Raw genomic sequence first — 22,500 nt, forward strand, 5'->3', positions numbered from 1 at the left:
GAAATTAGAGCCCCGCCCCTCCACCGAACAAATGGAAAGTTATGAAGTTTTCTGCTATAGGCTATCTCCAAGTAAATTATCTTAAGTTTCTATTAAGCTATTTTTCATTTTACATTTCTTATATTTTCAGACTGAGTGACGGAGTTAGATACAGCCATAGCTAACGACTCGGAGGGAATCAGATGGATTGACCAAATCCGGGCTGTTACATTCAGAGAGGCCAGGGATGCTGGCAAATCCTTCATTTCATGTTCCTGGATAACTAAATACATTAAAAGAGATGAATTCTTTGTTAAATGAAACTGGAACAAAAATCGATGTGACTGTCATCGCGAAAAGGGTGAGAATCTTGGAAGGCCTAAAGTCCTTTCTCAGGAGTCAAAAGACATCATAGCTGAGGCAGTGGGTAGACCAAGAAAGTCTTTATGTAAATTGGCGCTTGAACTAGAAACAAAAAGGGGAAAGAAGAGAAGATATAGTGCTGTATATCATGAGTTTAAAAAATCTGGTCTCAAGCCATTTCATGTTATCAACAAGCCCAACATCACTCAGCAACAGAGAGAAGACCATGCATGGTTTTGTGGTTCATTTCTTAAAGATTGGGATGAAGCTGATTTTCTTCATGAATGCCACATCAGATGAATTCTTCATTTACACAGTCAGAAAGCCAAATCATAAAAATTATATAATTTGGGCTGCAAAGTTGGATGATATCAGTGATGACGTGCACTATCCCCAAATTGTGAAATTTCCTGAATGTTTGGGAATTTTTCTGTTTCACAGCCAAATGGTTAATGTGGATCATCAAAGAAAAATGACAGTCATGGAATGGCGAATACTTCAGAGAAACTGTGCTTATTGGTGGAGTATTTCTTTTCCTCAAAGATCCTGAAAATATGCTATCTGTTGAAGAAGTCACATTTTTGCATGATAAGGTACCATGTTTCAAGGCTCTTCAGACACAGGAGCTGCTTTGAAACAGTGGTATCAATTTCTTCTCGGCCAGTGAGTTTCCAGGTATGCCCCCTGACCTTAATGTGTGTGAAAACATTTGTAGTATCTTAAATGATCGTGTTGAAGCGCACACAGTGAACTATGATGGTATACCAATCCTCGACGACCTGCGAAGAGAGGTGACCGAAGTGCTCAGGGAAATGGAGTTTGAGTCTCGGCTTTTTTGCGATTTGCTGAAATCATGCCCCTCAAGAATGCAGGCTTTGGTACAGGCAGATGGAGGCCATACAAAATATTGAATACTCAGAGAGAAACTTAAATAAATACCTGTTCTGAATTACTTTTGTTTTTGTCCAAATCAATTTTAGTTTATGCAGTAGAGGGGGGTGGCTCTAATTTCCAAACACCTAGTGTGTATATAATATATATATATATTAATATAATAATATATATATATATATATATATATATATATATATATATATGTGTGTGTGTGTGTGTGTGTGTGTATATATATATATATATATATATATATATATATATATATATATATATATAAAGATATTTATCATTCTCTTTTATACGTAAACCTACTATTCCTTAGAACATTCTGTATATATTTTGACAATCATATTGGCGCAAAAATCAGACCAAATTTTTAAATCTTGCTCTTCGCGCCTAGCTGCAAGTCTTCACTAAACATTCGCCGAAATTGTGCATAGGAGCGTTGGAAGAATTTGCTTGATTTTTTTACGCATGGGTTTTCCATTTGACTGAATATCGGAAGAGGCCTTTGTAAATGAACCATTTCAAGGTAAATCTTTTACACAAACAAACAAAATGTCGCATGCTAGTATCAGCTGTCGCATATAAACGTCATGTAAACAAACATCAGGATTCTACCTCATAGCCATACAAAATATACAAGACACAATAAAAGAGATTTATTTGAACTGTGGAACGTTTCTTGGTTGCATATAAGAACCGTATTCGCCTCTCTCTCTCTCTTTACGTTAGATGAACGGATCTTCCGTAGCAGTCAATCTTTGAGGAGGAGGTTTGTTTTTAATTAAAACTGGAGGGAAATCACAAGAGAAGGTGAGAAACAAGAAGAATAGAGGTTTCCTTATATACCATAAAAAAAAACACCCACACTCAGCATCATTAATCTTACGTAGTATTTCTTGCTAACCACAAACTATCTTTAATTTTCTTTCCCCTTTCATTTGCTGTACGTATGCTATGGAATCGTTTATTTTTATTTTCCGTTTTCCATGGGTATGTTTGCCTTTATTATTTGGCATGCATTGTTCTTTATCAATAAGATATTTTCTTGTTTTTTTTTCAAGGTTTGGTATATTCCTGGTTACCGCACATAAGAATGTATATATTGTTAATAATGTGGATAATTTTGAAATTTTTATTTCTTTGCAGAAAAGTTTTTTTCCCAGAATGTACAGGTATATGTCTTGTTAACATTAGCTAACAGATTTTTACTAGTCCGTGGGAGCCATTGTTCATATTTTTCACTCTTGATGTTCCGTCGTATTAGCCCTGCACCAGATAGTATTACGAAAACTTCTCAGCTCCACTGAATCTGTTATTAGGCAAAACCGAACATAGTCTGTTTATTGTTCACTTCTAACGGATCCTATGTTTTTGGCATGGCGTTGATTACTTCAGGAGTTGGGACTCTGGTTTGCAGAAACCAAGTATCCTATTTCGACTTTGTGAGACAAAGCTCTAAATATGATGGACACGGAAGTTTTGTCGAATTCCTCATAAATTTTCAATGTAATTAGTGAAGAATATCTTCAACTCTGCAAACGCAAACTTTTTATCTACGTATATCTATAAAAAAAAATCCCAAACACCATATGTGTTAGATATGTAAGCCTATACACTTATTCACGGTGAATTTTTTTACATTCACTAATATTTCTCCAATATTATCATTTAATATCCAACTCACTATCCCTTTGGAATAACTTACAGGCAAGGGGAATTATACTTACCAGTTAAATACCCCTTTCGGTGTAAGGTATTCCTAATGCATAGTGAACTGAATATTAACCGAGAATTGTTGTGTATCAATCTTATGTGTGTGTGTGTATGTATGTATGTATATATAAATATATATATATATATATATATATATATATATATGTATATATATACTATATATATATATATATATATATATATATATATATATATATATATATTATATATATAAGTTCTTCTGTTATAACAGGATACGTCTCAATTATAAAAGGGCCATTAAAACACTTAGGTTTAAAGCTAAGGACTACCACCCTTATCAAGAAGTGAACTGTCAGACCACCGAAATATAGTCCTTAGCTTTGAACCAGTGTTTTAACATAGGTCTTTTATACTTTATATATAAATATATATGATATATATATATATATATATATAGATATATGTATATATTTATATATATATATATATATATATATATATATATATATATCTGTATATATATATATATATTATATATATATATATATATATGATATATATATATATATATATATAGTATATATATATATATATATATATATATATATATATATTATATATATATATATATATATAATATATGTGTGTGCGTGTGTGTGTGGGTGTGTGTGAATTATCAAAATATAAGACTTTTTTTGTTAGTTGAAATGGTTACTGTCATTGCTACTAGCTTTGATGTTCAGCCTTTCATACTGTGGTTCCGCATCCCAACAGCAATACTGTCTTGTGACAGACAGGCTAACCGTTATCTATATGACGAAGGCAACTAAATGCGCAACGTGAACAACTGTAATTTAATTCGGTGGCATAGAAAATAAATTCCTCTTTTGAACAAGTGATTACCAACTATAAATCATGCCATATTTTGCATTATGTATTTGGATATTGGGCCGTTAACTCCAGTTCAGTCCAGTCGTATAACTCTCAGTTTGGCAACTCTTTTCGTAGGTATATATAAGAAAAAATCACTTGATTGCATTGAGTACAAGGCTGAAACAGAAAGCTCCCGAAGGCAGTACATTTAAAGGTTTAAGATGGACGAACAAATGTTGAAGCTTACGTTTGCTTGAAAAATCATATAAACCCATCTCTCTCTCTCTCTCTCATGTTTATATATGCATTACATAAATAAAAGTACATACACTTTACATAAATGTATATATATATATATATATATATGATATATATATATATATATAATACATTTATGTATATATATATATATTATATATATATATATATATATATATATCATAAATGTTATATATATACACACACATATATATATATGTGTGTGTGTGTGTGTGTGTGTGTAGTGTGTGTGTGTGTATGTATGTATGTATATATGTGTACATGGGTGTTTTTGCCTTTGTTCAAGTATCCATTATGAAGTTTTCACCTTTTTTGTACCTTCAAGCCACATAGGTATGGGGTTATTATTTATAAGAGGACCCTAAAAGGTGCCCTTCCCCCATTCAATATTTAATATCATGGTTAGGAGAAGCAGGCGTATACGATAATAAGGCTCTCAATGTTTTGCCCGTTGTCTTGTTGAACTGCTTGGTGGTCGTTCCTCTGGAAGTAGAAGATCAGGGCAGCGGAGGTGGTCAAAGAGACATTGACCTCGAATTCCTCATGATTGTTTTGGGTTGTTGGCTTCTTATGATTTTCTCTGTATCTGGTAAGGACTAGATTGTTTTATCGTTTCGGTACGTAAATGCAAAACCTTTAATAGTATATTTGCGTGCACTTTATCCTTTTTTTAAAACCTTTGTATTCCCCCTGTATTCCTTCACGCCTCCTCTGCAGAATGGGACGAGATTACTTATGCAAGCGTAGGTTTACGGAGGTCATGAATTAATATAAAAGTGTGGTTATAGAAACGTGTCAGTCTAAAAATGACTGAATGGACGTAGTTCATAAAATTACTCACACAAGAAAGGAAATGCCCAACCTGTTATTACATCCCCATGGTTCTATTTACATCCGTTCAAGGATAAGTATGATATAAATATGCATATACCGTATTGGAAAAAAATTAAGTATTTTCCATTTAGAATTATTTTAAAATCACGGCTTATGCTTTAATGACATGTTTTGAAAGATGATATAATGGGCCACAGTTCATACCTGATATTAGCTGCTAATGGGTGCTTCCGGTCTATGAAATAGATTGTTTTGTGACGATTAATTAAATGAATAATTAATAACATAAAACCCGAGTATGTAAGGAAAGTAGGGACAAAAAGGGTCTGAAATTGAACTCCTAAAGGCCTTTTGAAATGGAGGGAAAATTAAGTATCTGAAAAGTTAAAGTGAGCTTCCTAAATAGATGCCAGGGAGGCAGGATCACAGGAGGGAGGTGAGGTGCATGGGTAGAGATTCATTGAGGGGACCAATCAAAGAAATGAGGGCAAGATACTGAGATAAGGGTTCATCAAAGGAAAAGAGACTGTTTGAAGTTAACTCCTTAGTATAGGAGAGATTAATATAGGGAAATATATATGAAGAGTGTTGAGAATTAAGGGAGACAAAAAATTATTACAAGAAAAATAACTTGAAAAGCTTATGAGTGTGTTCAGTAGTAACAGAAGCTGCTTTTGAGAATAGTGCATACAGAAAGGAACGCTATTGAAAAAAGACGGTCTTCAAGTCAAAGGAAATAATACGAGTTTGAAACTTCCAGATCTGAAGGTTCGCGTCTCTCTTGTAACTACCAGTGGCATTGTTAAATGGTGTAACTGATACACATACAGATATAAGAGTTAGAATGTAAATAGGGTTAGGTTATTAATCAAGGATAAAAGATATAATAATGTGACACGTTAAACGGCTTTGACGTAAAAGATACCGTGTTAACGGTACACTACTTCTCAGTGTTGTTTTCTCCCTCCTGTTAAAACTTCAGACAAGACGAACTGAATACAAAGCACAAAGTCTGCCTTTCATCCTTCCCTCTCTCTAATATTTAAATCATGTAAATAAGGGCAATTCTTACCATCTCAAGCGGTGCACCTGTTAGTAAACTTCATACGTACTGTAACTGTTATGAATATGAAAGTATAAAGAGGATATCTGGATACACACACCCGTATATATATATATATATATATATATATATATATATATATATATATAGTATATATATATATATATATATATATATATATAATATAAACTCTTAGAGGATTTTCGTCTAAGAGAGAGAGAGAGAGAGAGAGAGAGAGAGAGAGAGAGAGAGAGAGAGAGAGAAGGACGAGAGAGAGAGAGGAGAGGAGAGAGAAGAGAGAGATAGAGAGAGAGAGAGAGAGTTCCAAAACTGATTGGCAGGAAAACAAAGTAAGTAGGTATTTACATATATCATATTTCAGTGCTTGGCCTCTGGCCTAAAATCTTTATATTCTATTCTATTCTATATCATGTTAATTTTCATGAAGAAATAAATGGCTTAATCTGTTAGAAATTTTGCATTACTTTATGAGTCAACCAAAGAGATAAGACTAAAAAAAAACTCTCACAACGCTTCGAGGGAGGCACAAGCGACAGTGGGATGAGCTAGAAGAGAAGAACGAACTCGGAAATTCAAGAGATAACTTCTTGTTCAAATACTATCAATTATGCATGCAAGGGAGGTCTACTGTTAGGTTACAGCAGAGTAGAGTGAGTGAGAGAGAGAGAGAGAGAGGGTAATTTATTCAGTTTTGATGAATGTGTATATGCATTCAGTAAAGTGAATGCGCATATTTACTGAACTTCAAAGGAGAGAGAGAGAGAGAGAGAGAGAGAGAGAGAGAGAGAGAGAGAGAGAGAGAGAGAGAGAGAATCATAACACCTAGGTGTATCATATTAGCCTTGTATTGAATAATTTATATTCATATATTAAAGAAATATATGTCAGTGTTACATAATAAAAATATGGAATGTTGTTCCATATTTATAAAAAACTAAAACTATGATTAATTAAAAACAGTGACCCAAGAGGTCAACCAGATTGCTTGCAGGAATGTGATCAGACCAGATACGATAAAGTAGGCTAAGATGACGTATATAATAAAGTAGGCTAAGATGATGTGCCGTCACCTGTGGTCCTTCACTTGTTTTGAAAACATTAGTCCAAGCTTCCTGCTTGTGACAACTACCGCGACCTATAATTCAAACGGCCTACGTGATTTGTAATCTATGTCATCTGCGTGTATGTTCGTATGTTCGAGCTATTGTCTGCTTCCTTTATGATTTGTAAACGAGATTATAGTCAGAATAGAATTAGCCATCATCATGGGAGAAGCGATCAAGCCATCGTCATTGGAAGACCTGTCCATTTTTTATCTGAGCTTCATAATGTAGAATCCAATCAGTCATCATCATTGGCAGACTTGTACGATTTCATCTTGTAATCTCAGAAGAATAGATGTATTTTTGTACTCAGTGTTTTCTACTAGAACCTCACATCAGAAAGAGATCGAATGAAGTTATAACTATCATCATGAGTTTAACACATCTCCATCGTCATAACCAAAGAAGATACAGACTTCGTAAGTTATCATCAAACCCCAAGACACTCCAATGAGTATGGAAGTCAGAACCAACCGACTTAGCGTAAGATTATCGCAAGTCTAACATAACCTCACAGGGCGCCTTGTTATACAAGGCAACAGCCCTTAAATTGGTGGCAGCTACTACAAGAACTCTTCAACGCCTTCCGAAGAATAACCAGAACAATTAATAATGTATCATATCAGAAGTCAACGACGATGAAAGCAAGAGATTCTTCAAGCAACTTAGTATCATCGTTTAGTGAGCGACTTCAGCAGTGCATATCTTCAAGAAACAAACATGACGTGTCTGCTTCCTACGACAACGCAAGCTTCGAGAGGTCTCTCATTAGAATCATTCAAAAAAACATCATCGTTAATTGAGCGCTTCCAGCACTTCAAGAAATAAACCGGACGCGTCTGCAGCATCGGATCTTCAAGGGCTCGAATCATCCAAACAACGCGCACGGGGGAAACTCAAGCCAAAACCAGGTCATCCGCTAAACAGAGAAGGAGGGCCAAGGCCGCGTGTCTTTATCAGAACACCGTGACTTCCCACAAAATCAAGCTAAGTACAATCTTTTTATTCATTTGGAGTAACTGAGTGTATCCTTTGTAGGTCGAATTTTCGTTATTCCTGTGGCTGAAGTTACGAGACAATCTTAATCTTACTTTTTTACAGAAATTATCTACATCATTGGGATTTCGCTACTGTGAGTTTTTATCTTTGAGTTTCTGTATCCAGAAGTTCTACTGAAATATCATAATCATATACTGTGTTAATTTTATCATTTTGGGTGATTATTAATTCTGTACGTAACAAATCAAATTAGACATTGAATATGCATTTACGCAGTGGACGTCTGTATTTATACAGATGCATGGATAGGGTCGTTAGGCACCTTAGTGATAAGAAAACACAAAAACAAGTGGAACACCCGTACAAATCTAGATAAATTAGAGGTAACACTATTTCGGGTCAGGACAATAAAGGCTCCTTTGCAAGGTCCCGATCGCAGTTTCAGCCTTGAGTTATGTTTAAAAAATCGAATCCCTATGACTCAACCTAACTTTAAAAAATACGGCTGGATTGCAAGGAATAACATGTCTGTAAAAACTTTCATTAGGCTAACATACTTAACATTCATATAAACAAATCAACAAAATGTCTAAATGTGCTGACCTGGATCCCTCACTATTTCAAATTTTAGCACAGAATGAAAGTAAAACTACAGCAAGTACAAATAGTTAATATTGAACGTAGTAGAGATAACTTGTTTTAAAAGTAATCGCGCAATTCATGATACTCCAAGTCACTCATACGTTCGTTGCTTTATACGTAACTAAAAGCAACATAATGCTAAAAACACACAATACGTTGCCGATGATAATAAAGAGAAGAATCCTAATAGGTAAACAGTAGCCCTAAAAATCAGAAACAAACAAATCGTGCTTAAGCAAACTTGGTTACTGCGTCATCTAGTCAAACGGTCAGGGTCAGTCAAATCTGCCGAGTGTTCAAAGCAAAGCACATTCCAAAATAAGCAACTCTAGCAGAACGGGGAGAGCTATGTTGGATCATTCATGCCAATACCTTTAGAATTAAAAAGGAATTTTCCTATGAATCACACGATCGTATCAAGTAATCAGAGCAGGTTCTCATAATTTTAATACAATAAGTTATTATAAGTGGTGGTGGATTAAGCCCGACTGTACTCGCCGTAAAAATTAGAATATCTTGTTTTTATTCCTTTAGTCCACGTAATATCCTGTATTTATGGAGCGCTTACAGATACCTATATAGTAAATAAAAATAAAAATAAAAGAGATTTTAAAGTCAGGAAGTCTAGAAGTGAAAATGTATATCTATGTGAATGACCTATATGGATGGATATTAAGGGGTAAATAATATATATAGAATTTGTATGGAAACCTTTTTCATTAGTTTGAATAAGGAATATCTAATTTAACATTAGTAATTACATATATTTTACAATCTTGCAGATTTCCATTATGAAACTAATATTATATTGTTCAAATTTGGTACTGTTTTTTTCAGACATTCTTCTCGTGTGAGTGGAGCATTAAAACAAAAAAAAATACACAATTTATACACAGCTATCATTTGAAAGTACTAAAGTCGTATCTTTTACAGCAAGTAACGTAACTCGTAAGCTGCTTGAGAAAATTTCCTACCAGGTGATGAGGTCATCAGTCCTGAAGGTGCCTGGCGCATTTGCCGAATCATCATTGTTCCTTTTAACCTCAATCATCTGCTTGCACAGGCTTCATCTGTAGTGTGTGTTGTTTCATGTTTGCAAAAAAACAAGCCAACTGGAGAGGAATGCTTAGCATGAACTTCTCATGGGCAAGGCAGGTCGTTAGGTACAAGTGTCTATCCGCGATGCAATGCAACTTTAGTTAAAGAATTGCAATCGTTTTAAAATTAATGAACAAAATAAGCAAACAGAATTTCTATAACATCAAAATGAATTAATTTTTCTGAACCTCATAGACAATTAGACAATAAATCAGCTTATGACATTGGTAAACGGACACTTAGAAGTATCAGGTCATGGATATGAAAAATTTACTTGCAACATTAGCCTATTACAATTCAAGTAAATCACATTCATGGGGAAATGTCACATTTTCTTGAAAAACCCAGTTTATATAGAAATCAGTTACACAGTAGGTTCTTTCATAGCATCTCCTGCCTAAAAATTAACCTCAGAGGATGCGCGCGAGAAAATTGAATATGAACCTTTTGTTAGGGGCACATAGGACCGGATTTTATCACAGCTTAATTTCAGTAAATGTAGAGAAATACAGAATCATGATTAATAATCTCTTTGACTCTTATGTTGCCTGGCAATCTTACCAATAGCTCCGTTTTCCAGTTCTTTGTCTAGTAACTTACTACCAGTAATATCGAATTTTCTTTGGGATTCGTATTGATATCTGTTTATTTTTTATAATTATGGATATTTTTACGGTCATCATAGACCTGGATAGGTTCACTCATTGTTATAATGCCATGGATAAAAAAGTTTGTACAGCTGACTCTTTTGATTTCCATAAAATATCAGCGAATTCATGTGGGTTAAGTCTAGTTCTTAATGGCTTTCTCCCTCCCGTATTTGAATGTTGTCTGAATTTACTTTCCCTTGTGACAAGTATAATTTCACTTACAGGCTGATTAATGGAACCTGGTTACAGCATCCTGCAGTACAAGAGTTTCACATCGCATGCCCGAACAGATCGTCTACAACTTCAAAAACCCGTTCGTCTCTGTGGACGACTGCAATGTGAAGGGAATAAGCACCATCATAAGTGAACAAGCTTATTTCGTGGACTTCTTGGACCGACACCCGTATCCTGTTGTTAATCTCATTTTTTAATGCGGAATGCTCTGGCGGCTGTCGCAACTGCAATCGACTACAAAGGGACATACTTCCGACAATTACGACCAAGAGGATATTCAACTCTACGTTTGCTGGCGAAGGACTCGTGCTGGGGATGATTTTATTCATCGCGAACGTATTCGTATGGCATAGGATGCAGAGGACAAGTATGGGTACAAAATAGAACGTCGGACCCTGCCCAGGCAATTTCCCCTTGTTTTTAACCATTTGGAATAGGCCATTTCATTTGGCTATAGGTGGTTGTCTGGAACTGCGTAATGGACGAAAAGTTGTTCGAAACGCTAGAATGTGCAGTGGGTATCACCTCGGTCACGTATCCTATATATTAAGTATCATGTATCCCATATATAATATTATATGAATCCATATACATATGTATAAATAAATCAGGTAGCCTATAATCAATCTGTTACCTTTTATCTTACCAATAACTGCAGTTAGTATATGGGTCAATGAATTAGCATAAAAATTAATAAATCAGTTAAGAGATAATTTTTATCACTTCAATATGAATTTTTATCAGTTCAAATATGATTTTTATCATGTTAATCTTTATCCTATGCAATTATCAGAGTACATTAGTATTTTCTGTAGCATATGTATCTTAATGAGTTGAAGTGAAAAACTGTATCATTATATATCACGTGATCATTATTATTTACGAATATCATCATATGCATATGTCATATCTTATTACTTGAATCTGTATTTGTGTACACCATGAATTTTTTTTCCTTATAAGTATTTTCTATATATCTATATATATTCACCATAGTGTCTGTATCACACTCCTATAAGTCAAATGCAAGTCAAGCTTGAGTAATATTCAGTGGTTGGTTTTGTAGCCGACCGAGCAATTATGTAAGTGTTACATAATAAAAATATGGAATGTTATTCCATATATATAAAAAACTAAAACTATGATTAATTAAAAACAGTGACCCAAGAGGTCAACCAGATTGCTTGCAGGAATGTGATCAGACCAGATACGATAAAGTAGGCTAAGATGACATATACAATAAAGTTGGCTAAGATGACGTGCCGTCACCTGTGGTCCTTCATTTGTTTTGAAAACATTAGTCCAAGCTTCCTGCTTGAGACAACTACCGCGACCTATGATTCAAACGGCCTACGTGATTTGTAATCTATGTCATCTGTGTGTATGTTCGTATGTTCGAGCTATTGTCTGCTTCCTTTATGATTTGTAAACGAGATTATAGTTAGAATAGAATTAGCCATCATCATGGGAGAAGCGATCAAGCCATCGTCATTAGAAGACCTGTCCATTTTTTATCTGAGCTTCATAATGTAGAATACAATCAGTCATCATCATTGGCAGACTTGTACGATTTCATCTTGTAATCTCAGAAGAATAGATGTATTTTTGTACTCAGTGTTTTCTACTAGAACCTCACATCAGAAAGAGATCGAATGAAGTTATAACTATCATCATGAGTTTAACACATCTCCATCGTCATAACCAAAGAAGATACAGACTTCGTAAGTTATCACCAAACACCAAGACACTCCAATGAGTATGGAAGTCAGAACCAACCGACTTAGTGTAAGATTATCGCAAGTCTAACATAACCTTACAGGACGCCTTATTATACAAGGCAACAGCCCTTAAATATATACATTATACATAACGCTTATCATCCATAGCTCATAAAATTGTATTAAAAACGTAAATATTTTGTCATTAAAGTTTAGCACTGAAGAGGATGACCACGTGATCACCTCCCAGTCTTTGCTTTAGGCAGGGAATTCCAATTATTTTTGCCTAAAAAAGAGATACTAAGGCCGTCTATTGGTAACTGCAAGAAGCTAGACATAGCAGACGACAGTATTTAATGAATGGGAGGAAAACGGTCTCAGATATTTGTTATAAACTAAATATCCAAATACACGGGACTTATTCAGTAGTTTTTGATTAGAATAATGCTTTATTACGTGTAAGTCTTGACTTACGAACAGTTTTACCTACACCGATGATGGGTTCGGCCAACTTATTTCCATGTAGATCCCAGACTATCGACAAAAAAGTATGCATTGACGTGTTATCATTGAGAAGTAATCAATAATTTGAAGGACAACAAAAAAGCATAATAGTTTTTCATTAATTACTGAACTTATTTATCTTCCTAAATGCACTTGAGTAGGGAAAGAGACTGTGGATTTTCTTCTTTTAAAACCAGTTAGCAATTCCAACTGCCCTATTTGTTGATGGAATATTTTCATGAGAGACGCTCTGTGGACCCTACCGTAAAAAAAAAAAAAAGATATATTTATGAAATGAAAAAGAATAATGTTTAAATGAATTTAATGTATTCTTTTGGATAAAATGAAAAGAATGTAGTCATCTGGATGAGAGAATGATTTCATAATTGATCGAGTTATTTGGTTAAGAATTTATTGCTCCATAGCGATTTGGTTTAAGCTCTCCCAAGTGTACTTACCTGGCCTGGCGGGAAACCTGCCTTCCTCCAGGTAAAGCAGCCTCCGAGGAGGACCTTTCTTTTGCAAGGATATCCTAAGGGATAGCTTCCCCACGGCGTTTGTGGTTTAGATCCTCCACAGACCTGCTTCCCTAGCCTGGCAGCAAACCTACCTTCCTCCAGGGAAGCAGCCTCTGAGGAGGTCTTTTCCTTGGCAAAGGTGCCATCAAGGGATGGCTTCCCTAGGGTTCCTTAAGGGTCTTCTTCCTTGCGGTTTAGACCCTCCCCAGGCCCGCTTTTCCTAGCCACTTACAGGAACCTTGCCTTCCTCCAGGAAGAGGAAACCTCTGGGAGGTAGGTCTTCCTTGGCAAAGGTGCCATCAAGGGATGGCTTCCCTAGGGTTCCTTAAGGGTCTTCTTCCTTGCGGTTTAGACCCTCCCCAGGCCCGCTCCTAGCCTTACAGGAAACCTGCCTTCCTCCAGGGAAGAGGCCTCTGAGGAGGTCTTTTCCTTGGCAAAGGTGCCATCAAGGGATGGCTTCCCTAGGGTTTTTTTTTCCCTTAAGGGGTTTTTTTTCTTTTTCTTTTTTTTCCTTTGCGGTTTTTTTAGACCCTTCCCAGGCCCGGCCCGGCCCCCAGCCTTACAGGAAACCTGCCTTCCTCCAGGGAAGAGGCCTCTGAGGAGGTCTTTTCCTTGGCAAAGGTGCCATCAAGGGATGGCTTCCCTAGGGTTCCTTAAGGGTCTTCTTCCTTGCGGTTTAGACCCTCCAGGGGGCCTCCTAGGGGCCTTTTAACCAGGGAAACCTTGGGATTTACTCCCCAGGGAAGAGGCCTCTGAGGAGGTTCTTTCTTTGGCAAGATTGTCCTCAACGGATGGCTTCTCTAGGGTTCCATAAGGGTCCTCTTCCTTGTGGTTTAGGACATCCCCAGGCCCGCTTCCCTAGCCTGGCAGTAAACTTGACTTCCCCCAGGGAAGCAGCCTCTGGGGAGGTTCTTTCCTTCCCAGTCGAAGGTAGAAGGATTCCGAAACGCGTTCAGAGAAAAACGTGAAGATTTCAGATAATTTCAACATCGCCTTTATGGTCAAATGTCATAATTGTTTTTTTATTACATAACGAAACCAACGATGACAATGATTTTCAATAGCGACAGATGAAATGATATTTTCTTTTCAAAGAGAAATAAACATTATTCTGTATAATATGGAGATAAGGTAATTATTACACGTCTTTAAATATGAAGTATAAATTAAGCAAAAAGTAATCACCGTCGTATCCTTTTCTCCAGTTTTCGGAATCTTAAGTGAATGCATATTGAAAACTGTTCCCATCTCTTCTTCCTTTAATAATACAAACTTTGGAATAATGTTTTACTATTCAGTAATATAACCCCATACTTGTTTGCATATTTAGGGGAATGAACTATTTAGTGCCTTGTCAACAAGGCTGGATCTTCTCTTCTCTTTAGATGTCACTTGCATTTTTCTTCTGAATCCGATCGACTTATCCATCCCTTAGAGAGTATTATTGCCATATACGTAGAAACCTTGCTATCTATATCATGCGATCTGTTTATCGGTAACCCATGATATAGACAACACATTTTCTGTAACCATTCTTGATTTGGTATGCATCCCATCGGTGGTTATTTCACCATAAAAAGATTTAGTGAATGAATCTATATCTACACAAAAAGTAAAAGACAAAAGTATGGGCTTGTACGTTTAATTTCAGATTCATGCCGCTTATAAGTACGTTTGATTACAGACTGTGGAAATAACAAACATTTAATGCATATACCAATATAATATATATATACTACTGTGTGTATACACAAACACACACACACACACACACACACACACACACATATATATATATATATATATATATATATATATATATATATATATATATCTATATCTATCTAGATATATATATATATATATATATATATATATATATATATATATATATATATATATATATATATATATATATATATATATATATGCACACACACACACACACACACACACATATATATATATATATATATATATATATATATATATATATATATATATATATATATATAAAGAGAAACAAAACTTTTCCTACCTAGTATGAATGAATGATTGAAATTATTCACGGAAGAAATAAAGGAAAAGGAAATAGCTGTTAAGAAAATTCATGGAAAATAGACGAATTGTGGCAGTCATTTCAAGGACTTCTCAATTCATAATTCATCCAGTGGATGCAGAGAGAGAGAGAGAGAGAGAGAGAGAGAGAGAGAGAGAGAGAGAGAGAGCAAATTTTTCTACAACTCTGTTGCTTGAAGGAAAAGTGTCATACTACGTTCGCATGTAGCTTATACGAAGTAAGAGGCGAGTTTCTATATATCTTTCTACTGACAGGAAATTTAAATTAGTAATACAGTGGAGCGGCATTCTTTTGCGTTTTCTCTACCTTCTAGTTCATTTCTTTCGAAAGCTTTCATTTATAGAATTTTCCGAGAGAATTTTTGAGCAAAAAAGCCCCTGAACCTAAAATATTATTTTTTTTATAACAACTTATGTTGCGTTAGTTACTTAATTATGAATTCTTGTCATTCCAGCCCATTTTACTTCTTTATAGAAATATTCTGGTATTCGATTTATGTAGAATATTTGAAGACGACTGAAATAGATATAGTTATGCACACTAATATATACGGCATCAATTTTTTGTTAGTGATAAATCGGGCCAAGTCAAAGTAGAGAGATTATGATTTTCACAGTAATTACACATTTCATGATGCTTAACTGTAAACATATTTTTGCGAATTCTAAATCTCATGCTTTATGGAACCATTTTGACTATAACAAATTGTTCATGCTACAAAATCTGCTTGATCATAAAAAGGCACTCAGGTATTTTGTGTTTTGTAACCCTGTCCATCTTAAAGCTATTTGTTATATTGTCTTAATATTAGTAAAATTTAAAAGTCCGTTTGGAACTTTGTTTTTAATTTCCACGAGATATTACTGATTCCTGTCACCACAGCGGTACTTAAATCCAGGATGGAAAGGATTTCCACACGCTTCCCTTGATTACGATTTATTATGCACGCAAAAGTTGGGACCTTCATTATGTAAACAAAAAATCGTAATTTTTCTTTGTTTCCGGACAATTTGATTTAGAAATTGTATGATAATTTTTATTTGCTGTTGGTGTCAGAATAACAAGAGATTTTTTTTCATTTATTATTATTGTTGAAATTGGAATTGTTTTCTTATTCCTAACGCAAGAATGCCAATAAACTTTCGTCTAGGAGCGTTTCCTTATTCTGAAGAATAACACCATCGGTTCAAATCTAAGCAAGGGCTGATGTTCTAGGCTCTGTTGTTTATCATGTCACCGAATAAGTCTTAATACTACACCTTTGTTAGGCTTCACTTTATAGTTTTCTGTAAAAGAAAACTATTGTGATCGCTTTGTCTGTCCTTCCGTGAAATAAATCATTCCTTCTGGTATGAATGATTAAAGTATAGAAATCATTTGAACTTTCCGTATATCGAGCCGTCACTCTAATTGCAATGATAGTTGAACTAAAATGTAATTAAAATTTTTCAAGTATATTCAAATGTCTGAATTGCGAATACTTACAATCAAGCTATTGTATTTTTAGGCGGTTCACATACCACAGTTGGTATTTCATTCAAAAAAGTGGTAGTTCAACGAAAATCATTACGATAATCTTCAACTGAGAATTTTTGAATAATTAGAATTTTAGCTACTTTACTGCACAGTAACAGTCAATTCGGTGATAAATTAACCTTAAAAAGACCAAGGAATTAGTATAACACTGCAAATCTATTAAAGAGTAAAAATGATAACTTATATTAATTCACGGATCAATTAAACTTTAACAAGTATTTTTGGAATGATCAGCTAATTACAGATACTAATTTTGAGCTATATATAAGAGAAACAAACTCGATGAACGAGGGACAAATTGAATAATCGATATTAGCATTGCTTTATATACCCTAACTTTCACGCCGAAAACAAAAATGTAAAGAAAGGGGAATCTGAAAAAGAATGATATCCCGTAGTACATCCATATATTTCCTCGGGTGAAGTATCACCCAAACAAACATCAAAATGACGTCAATGAACCTTCATTCTGACCCAACAGAAGAAAGTCACGCGAATCTGTGTTGACACCTCATTATTGCTTCTGTTCCTTTGATGTTGCCGCTCTCATTTACTTGTCCACCTCACCAGATGATTACAGCTTTTATTCATATGATTTTTGTCCTCCAGAACTCACGTTTTGTCTTATTTATCGTCTATTTCGTTTTACTTTTCTAGATTTGGCAGGATTCTACAATTTTGCCTTGCGTTCAGGAAGATACTTGTCCAGTTTTCATAGTGTAAGATTAAGGCATTTACTGACAGCTTTCTTAATAATGAAAAAAAAAAATGTAATTAATTTTTTCTGACTCAGTCGTTTTAATATAATCTTTGTATGTCATTTAGGTCAAGCGCTAAGTTTTATCTTTTCTTTTTTTTATACAGCAAAATGGATGAAGAATATGATTAGTATACAAGGGAAGACACAGAACAATTTGTACTTCGTGTGGTAATTTCTTAATCCACTAAAGGGTTCCTTCATTAAAAACGCATAATTAAATTTTTCTCAATACTAATAAACATCTAAGAGTTTAAAAGGAAAATGAAAGGGGGGTGCTCAGATTTTTAAGTAAGACGGTTATTGCTTAATGAAGATAAAAATTATGTATATAATCAAAACATCCTCTCCTTTAGCGGAGACTCCCTATATCAGGAACAATGAATTCGTGTTTTACAATGCAAAGGACTTTCCAGTTTCAATTTCGCTGCCTTTTTAAAACTACGGCTACACAGTGCACCTTGAACACTGTGGCACCAACAGACAAATAAACTTTTCAATGCTGAATCTACTGGTACAACTGAAGGTTGAACTGGAATAAAAATGATATAAATCGCTTACAAATTCGACCATGACAAAAAACAGGGAGAACTAGTATAATTATATCAAATTCAAGTTAGAAGTGGTAGGATAAAGCAACACTTGTAAAGAGGACCATTACCACAACTACTTTGAAGTTGGAAACCTCATTTTGATGACGAGAAGAAAGACTGGCCCGCAGGCAAATAGTTGAGAAAAAGGCCACAGTATACACACCGATTGAATGAAAGTCTAAAAGCCATGATGGAGATCGTTTCGTAATTGAGTCGACGACTCTAAAGATTTAGCTTTTACCCCTTTGACTGACTGATAGTTCCACACGCGCGCGCGCACACACACACACACACTCACACACACACAAATTTTCATATAACCATTGAATTCACTATCATATTCACAGAGATGCTCTCCCTCCCTTTGTTGTTTACCCATAAAATTTCAAGTCGATAACAATCTATGAACATTTACCAAAATAATTTGCATGTTATTTACGGGAAATTCCTTAAATACAGACAGAGCAGCAAAGATCATGACTTTTCTCGGGAAGAGGGTATTCTAATTTGCCTATTAGGTATATAAGTGTTTTTCCAAATTCCGAAAAAGGGAGTTATTGCTTAGACATGGTGGCATTTCATACCTACAATGATTTTATTTTGAAAATGAGCTAACAGTTAAAACTTGGCTATACAGATACAGAAAGAGTTATTTAACAAATTTTTATCAGACGAGAAATCGATGGATTACTCTCAATTTGATGAGATATGAAAAAGTAATTTTAAGAGGGGTGGTAACGCAAATCAAGCAAGCTTTTGACAAAGATATCCAGTATGTTATAGAAAATTTAAAGCAAAATGTTTAGTCATATATGAAGTTTAATATTTAATTAAATCCATCAGTAGCTGTATTTTGCCAACTTTCTTCTGTCTATGATTTCTAAACACTCATTCAAGTTTTCGATATTGATCAAGGCCACATTTTTCTTTAATCGTTTCTTTCATAATCGGAATCACTATTATGTTGTGGTTTACGTTTATATCTAATGGGTTTCCTTTGAGATGAAGCATTGTTAACTGCAAATTGAAAGAAAATAACAGGGACTGAATGCATATGAGAGAGGCGTAGTTACTGTCAATACTTGCTATCCGAGGGTTCTGGAACTAGGCTTCCAACGAGGTATGGGGCTCCGGGTGGTGGGAGTGACCCTCCGGCGGAACAAGGTTAGGTTAATTTGGTTTTCTCCGAAAGTACATACAACCTATCAGTAATTATTGCAATAACATTAATTTCGTAATTGTGGTGGGTACAAAACGTTTTTCCCTTAATTGCTGTATTTACATCTTTATCATATTCGTCAAAAACAGCAATAATAATAATAATAATAATAATAATAATAATAATAATAATAATAATAATAATAATAATAATAATAATAATAATGTTGTCTTAGCATGTAGGTATTGTGTCATGTTTCCTGTTAGGTTACTCTTTGTTTGCTACTATCAGTCGTAAGTAGTAATATACAATATGTATACAGAAAACCATTAAGTAATATTTTGTTATTTGGGAAAAACATAACCTTTTTTGGACTCTCTCTCTCTCTCTCTCTCTCTCTCTCTCTCTCTCTCTCTCTCTCTCTCTCTCTTCTCTCTCTCTCTCTCTCTCTCTCTCTATTATAGCACCTCATCTTTACCCAGACCTGCAAGGAAGCAAATGATGTATGGGACATTCAAGGTAGTCATTTTTCTTCGAGGGAAATAAGGAAGCTTTAGGGGTAGATTTACTAAAAGGTCACGAAGTCGTTCATATATCATCGTAAATACCCGTAATAATGAGATTACAATGATGAGAATATCTTTTTATAACCGTCAATGCACCGTTTGTATTATTTCAGTTTCAGGGCGAAGGTTTAATTCCATCTTGTTGAAGGAATGAATTGTTGATTGTATTAACAAAACATAAACTTGAACATCGGTCTCATTCATATTAATCAATACAATTAGGAAATTTATATAGGACAATATGAAACTTTTAAAACAGAATTGAGCCATATATAATAATAATGATAATAATAATTGTAACAAATAGATTAATAAGAAATATGATGTGAAATGGTCAATTATGCAGCCAAGGGTATACATATTTTCAGATCACATTTTCTGACAGGATAAGGTAATCACAGACAATTATGAACGTTGGAAAAAGGATGACTGCAGAAAAAGAGGGAAAACTTAATTGCTTTGTAATAGAGGCTGAAAGTCATGTTGCCACAAAAATAAAATCAAGGGGAGTGAGGAAACCAGTTACGTTTTCATCAAGGTAATAATTCGAAAAATAATAAATTCATCTACTTAGATAATCATAGGTTTTACTGAAGTGAATAAGTCGATGCTCTTAGAGATAATGACCATCTCATTCATAAAACGCAGAATATTCTTGTTTTAAAATTAAGCAAAATAATTATTTGATATCTGTTCATATCTTACTTCTGAGAAAAGTTTATTTCTTTTGTAATTTAATTTCTTTCATCTCTCTTCACAGTAACAATAAAAAGATTATTATCGACCTCATCCCTGTATGTATTCAAGAATGGTTTTAAGTACCCTATATTTTCGTTGGGAAGTATGAAGATATTCTAAACAAAGGAAAAGTAATGGTAAGGGACGAAAATACGAAATGTCCTGGAATATGTAGAAACTGTAATAAACCAGACCTCATTCAAAGCATGCAAAAATAAATAAATAAATAAATAAATAAATAAATAAATAAATAAATAAATAAATAAATAAATAAATAAATAAGTAAATAAATAAAATAAGAAAATACATTCTATTTCAATGTATGTGTGAGCATGTTTGTTGACCGTCACATTTTTGGAAGTCATTGGAAAGAAATAGGAAGACAGTTGTATTGATCTCTCATGAATGAAGAAAGGGTGTGAAAAATATGACGATGGAAATCGTCTTAATTGTTATGAAAACAGTATCTGAATAGAAAATCAAAATCCCTACATCACGATATTTCTAAACTTTTCGCACTGAATATTATCTTATTGAACGTGAGTTTTCAGAAATGGCACACGATTTACAGAAATTTTACAGAATTTATTGAAAACCAGTAGTAATATAAACATAAAAAAGTAGAGACGAAAACAACAAATCTACCAGGATAAACAAACGAATAAGTATATAGAAACATAAACAAATGCGACATAAATAACGTATAATGAATTATGCCAAACTAACATCGTACATTGAAGCACCATAAGTGCGTATTGTAAACTTCAAAAACATCACCATTCCTTATGCTGCCACGAGGACAGTTTCATATTTTATAGTTAAAGGGAATAAAACGCCACCTGCTACCAGGCAACAAGATGCAATAGCTCTTTGACATATACAGTATTGGCTTACGATAGAAGCACAGTCACTGCAGTCTGTAACGGAAGATCGCTATTGAATTATTATTTAAGTATTAGGTAAAAAATATTACGGTTTTCTGAAAGAAAACGAACGAATTTAACAATTTCAAGTTTGTCTTCATTACTTACAACTAAGAGTGCATCAGACCCGAAGATAGTGCTCCTTGGAACAATTTCCCTCCTTTTCGAATGATAATAAAATCTCATTGGGCAATTTCGCCCTTAAATCTTTGGATTTCCTAGGGGCGTTTAGTTTTAGAAGGTGGTTTTTTTCATATTCAATACCATTTTCGCTTTTCAAAACTGTCATGTATACCAGCTTCAAGGCGACTCTACGCAAAGCTTTGGTCAATCAAATGTGAGCGTTTATGGCATCATGATAATGTTACTTCACCGATTTCTCATGGTATGTTCGTCTTGATGAACTTGTATGCAAGGGTTTTCATTTGGCAGCACTTCGTTAGTCCTTGGGATGAGACGAATAAGTAATCTGAAAACGTTTCATTCAATTTACCTATGAATTGAGTAAGGGTAAACAGTAATATCGCAGCGCAACGATTTATAGTAACACCGTCTATAAAAACAGTTCTTCCTTAACATTTATCCACAGAGATCTTACCCTCTAAGGCCCATTCCGACTCCAGATTTAACTAAGACTAGAGGTAACCCGTAAACCTGTAGTTACGGCTTACAAAA

Source organism: Macrobrachium nipponense, chromosome 4 (genome assembly GCF_015104395.2).
Source record: "Macrobrachium nipponense isolate FS-2020 chromosome 4, ASM1510439v2, whole genome shotgun sequence".
In the NCBI taxonomy this organism is placed as follows: Eukaryota; Metazoa; Arthropoda; class Malacostraca; order Decapoda; family Palaemonidae; genus Macrobrachium; species Macrobrachium nipponense.